Below are 5,133 nucleotides of genomic sequence, written 5' to 3'. Positions count from 1 at the left end.
AAAAAGAAAACAACACATAAGCATAATAGGGATCTGCCCTATGATAGTGTAAATAGACTTTTAAGATGTTCTTGATCAATTACATATCTATGTGAATACATCACTGTACTGTATATAAGGCAGAGTCTATTTGTGTGGTAAAAAATATATATTATTTTCTCTATTCAACAAATATTTAATCATAAATGGTTGTGTGTGCGCGTGTCAGATGTGTTGAATATGATGACTTATGTAACTGCAAAGATATGTGTATGAAGGAACTGGCTTTAAATCCACTTGAAGCCACTGCATTTAAACATACTAACTTGAAATGATTATTATAGCACATTTCGGTAGTTATGAGAGCCATTTCTGAACCAATACTGGTTGTATTTGTGCCCAAGTGATAAACTTGACATCCTGTGCCGATTTGTATTTTTGTGTGTTTGTAACTGTATTGCCTTAGTATTAATTGCCAGTATTGTCTAGTTCTCCTGAAGAGGAGCTTGTGCACTTTAGCTTATATGTATGATGATCTGTCCAATGGATGTTCATAGTTTGATGTTTTAAGAAACTGAGCGTTGTCTGAATGTGTCCCAGCTTGGATGTTCGTTTCAGGATGAGAGTTGCTTTATAGTTGAAATCCTTGGTAGATTTGCTGATGCTATACATTACTACCTGTATCCTTACAGAACTTAACAGTCAACCTTGCTGAAAAACCAACACTATCTCATTACCAATTCTTACGAATTCGTACAAGTGAGTAAAAGGTGGTTAATTCGTTTGAATGCCTACGACCTCACACGTACGCATTCGCACGATTTGTTTAGGTTTAGGGGCGGGGTCAGGTGTAGGTTATTCGTACGAATTCATACGAATTGGGCTACTCGTAAAATATGTACGATTTAGTAAAATTCGAATGAGGTCTTATGAATTCGTACGAATTAGCCACCTCGTAAAATTCGTGCCAAAATTGCCATGAGATCGGGTTGGATAAACACAACTGAACCCAGCCTTATCTGGTCTAAGCCGCTTTCCCATTCTAGTCAGGGTGGAAGTCCAACTTCAACCAGCTAACAACTGGCTAGTTTAAGTTGGTTTTTCAGCATGGAAGGAATGCTAAGTTCATAATATTTGAGATATGAGTGTTATTTCATTGGATCGACAAGCTGTGTCACATGGTTTGTGTATTTTAAGCTGTTGTAATCATGACAAACGCATTGACATCCTCAACGTGGTAGTCTTGGAACGCCCACTGTGCCGTCTTTCCCCGCTGCTGCTGCTGCTACAAACCTGCTCTCTTTGCACGTGCATGAACGCTTTGCTTTCCGAGCTTGTGAAATACAATCCCAGATATTCATATATATATATAGTGTAACCTGGTGTTAGTTTTAGTGGCAAATGGATAGCTTAGCTTCAAATATATAGTACACTGTCGCTAGCTTGCTCACTCTGTATTAGCATTACCCAACGTATTTATCTGCTAAGCAAGCATGTTCTGTGTGGCTAGAAGTTGTATGCTTTTGCAACCGTATCTCTATCTTTCTCTCTGTCTATCGCTTTTCCGCAGCTTTAATACTAGTGTGTGTAGTTTCTTGGCATGCCTCTGTATAAGCATATTCAAAGTCTCAGTGTTTCTCTATCGCACTCTCTCTTCTTCCTGTGTGTCTTTCTCTCTTGCTTTGCCCTGTAGCAGCTCTCAGACCTTTAAAAGCAGTGTTTTCCTGCTGTTTCACGGCTACCCATCATGTCCATCAGTTTGTCAAATGAGGAACTCATGTGTTGTCACGAACCTGACCGAGTTCAGGGTCATCCATTTGACTGGGTGAATTCATTTTTTTTCTTTGTCACCCAACATTGCTTGAAAGAAAAGTGATTATCTGAGGAACTGACGTTCAGATGAAAGTTATAAACTAGTGTGTTGAAATTATATAGAGAGAGGCAGATAACAGACCCTCTTGAAATGTGTTTTACTTTCATGGGAAACACCAATAAATGTTACTGCCAAACAAGCCTGTCTGGATTTTTATGAAACCTCATCTCTTGACTGTTTGAAAGACAGTGGGCTCTTCTGACCAAGCATCCTCCCAGAATACCTCAGGCCCTGTTCACGGCTGGTATTAAGATGAGTTTCAGTCGCTCAGATCACAAGTGGATGACGCTAAATACAGGGGTAAACAAGGTCTAAAACGTTTGAAGCTTGCCCACTTTCAACCACTTCCTGAGGTAGTCAAAAAGCATTCGACCGGATTGCTTTTGTAGTGTATATGCTCATGTGGTCGAACGCGTTTGAACAGCCACAAAAGACCTTCTATTCTCCGCCTACTGATTTAACGGATAAACATTATGAGATGCGCACTAGCCAGACAGGATTTAAACTTTGTCTTCTTTAGACCCAAGTTTAGTTTGAAGATGAAAAACATACCAAGCACAATGTTCTCTCACTTCCTGATTTCTAACACACACTCACAGCGTTCGGCTGGTCTTGCGGCTGTCAGAGGAGAAACTAAAGCTGACTATCTCTGCATGTTTTTCCGTCATCTCCGAACGTGTTCAAATGTACAAGTTGTGTGAGCTTATTTTGTCCATTAGATCGAAAGATCTGACAAAGGCCATACATTTACCCACCCATAGACCCTCCCCTCGAAGAAATGCAGGACAGAAGCGGTCGAAAGAGACAGATTTAAACACCAGGTGTAAACAGGGCCTTAGAAACCATCTCAATGCCCTCGCAACCTTTCAGAACACCCTAGCAACAAAATAGTATCCACCCACCCTTGTGAAAATGGTGTACAGTAAACTTTTTTTTTAAAGAGTAATTAATACATAATAATATTGTAAAAAAATATATAGTGCAAACTCAATATTTCCGGTCACTTATAACACTATATGAAAATCCATTATACATTATACATTTAAAATGGTATTGAAAATGTAGAGTGCTACATTGTAAGTAGGACTCTTTATAAGTATATTTCATAATTATATGGTCTATTAAATATGGTTAATGCTGCAGAATGTACTAACAAGCATTAAAGTAAATTAAAGTATATTTTCGTGTAATTCCAATTGAAACTTTTCACATTTACACGTTTGTGAGGATGAAGTTACAATTTAGTAAATTTTAAATATATTAAAGTCCATTACTTTTCTGTGTATTCTTTATACGGTAGATCAAACTAAAAGTCATAAAGCACTGTCAATTGTGAACATGCTGCTAAATTTATCTCAAAAAGTTACATAAAGCCATATAAAGTGAAGTGGCATCTGAAGAGGTTCTTCAGTAAATATTGCAGAGCATAAGGAGAGCTGGTGTTTTACCATCATGCCTCTCCAACATCGCAAAACAGCAACACACTTGACCTTCAGTAATATCTATCTATCTATCTATCTATCTATCTATCTATCTATCTATCTATCTATCTATCTATCTATCTATCTATCTATCTGTCTATCTGTCTATCTGTCTATCTGTCTGTCTGTCTGTCTGTCTGTCTGTATTCTGCATAATTCTGTTGTGACTGATAATGACTTGTAGTGGTAGATTATTAATAAACTGGAAAGAGATTGCCATGATTATTCGAGTCATTGGGGATGTAATTTCACATCTCGTCTCATCAGGGTGTGTGAGATGTGTTGTGATGTAGTAGGACTCCCAGAGGATGTAACAGGAATAACCAATGGTTTTGAGAGTTGAATAACTGACTGATATCAACCTACAGGGGGCACTGTGACCTTACTAGTGCCACTGTGAACTCCAGTACAACATGCGCTTTATCATTTTTAAACATTTTAAACATATCACTGGTAAAAATAATAATAATAACAATTGACTCTTATTTTACTTTACTTTAATAATCCGTAACATTTTGTAATATTTTGAATGTTGACATCCTGAACTTGAATCCCAATCGAGTGACATGTATCACTGTCTTCTCCGGAAGTCCAAACTAAACCAGAGATAGAGGACAAAAAAAAAACCTGTCCCTCAACCTTAATCTTAGTATCAATTTAAAAAGCTTATTCTCTTTGCAGTGGCCACTAAGTAATTTTCTTATCTAAATATTATAAGTATTTAGATGAATTGCTTTATTAAAATGAATATAATCTTGAACAAGCTTACATATATAACATACTAATCTTATAGCTGTTGAAAGTAAATATCTCATCCCCAATTGTGTGTGCTGTACCCAGCTGTGATTTTCTTCTATTTATTAACCCTACAAAAATAAGTACACTTAAATAAATAAATAAATAAATAAATAAATAAATAAATAAATAAATAAATACTATTTTGTAAAAAGTTTGTAAAAATACAATTTAAATTTAATTCTAATATTTCATGTGAAATCTCTCATTCAGTTCTGAGGAGTTTCACACATATAGAAAACATGACTCAAGTGATATTGAACAAATGTCATAATATATGCAATAATATGCAAACATGAAAGAAGAGAAGCACTCGTGCTTACAAATGCCTCATATGTACCAAATCCCCCATCTGAGACATTCATGACACTGATTACAAATAGAAGTGCACCAACAGACTGAGCTTTACTGAGGTTTGGCAGCTCACGGATCTAAGCTGGATTTGCACAGTTGTCAGTACCAGGAAAAAAACACACTGTTGTCACTTTTCAGTGATGAAAAAGCAGAACATTCCAGCTTGTTTTCCTTCTCTCGGCATACATGAAATTAATTTCCCAAGTTGCCCTTTGTTCTTTTTTCTTGATCCAAATTGTTCTTGACAAACGGTCGCAGTGTTTACATTCACAAGACATCCAGTATTCTCAGCTTTCCTCTTTGGTTTTTCCTCATTTTTAAGTTGCGTTCTTTGCTGCTGCTTACCAAGGCAAATTTGTTCCCTATATAGTCATGCAATCTGTCTGAGGCAGCTATACATAGAAAACCATCAGTTCCGCTGTTATCAGTTCAGTCCTGTTTCTTATCATGTCACTGCAGATAAAATGCATCAGCTATGTGCGTGATGTGATCAGAAACCATCACCACGCAGTGTTTGCTCTAAAGTCTCACACATTTACTTTGTGAGCCTGATTCCAAAAAAAATTTAAATCAACGGTTTACTTTCTGCTTGTAATGGCCTCTGATGTATGCAGAATGTTTAAATGCATGTCCTGTGTTTTAAGTTTGCAC

This window comes from Scardinius erythrophthalmus (assembly GCF_964197995.2).
Source record: "Scardinius erythrophthalmus genome assembly, chromosome: 22".
Taxonomy (NCBI): Eukaryota; Metazoa; Chordata; class Actinopteri; order Cypriniformes; family Leuciscidae; genus Scardinius; species Scardinius erythrophthalmus.
This window is presented reverse-complemented; position numbering follows the sequence as displayed.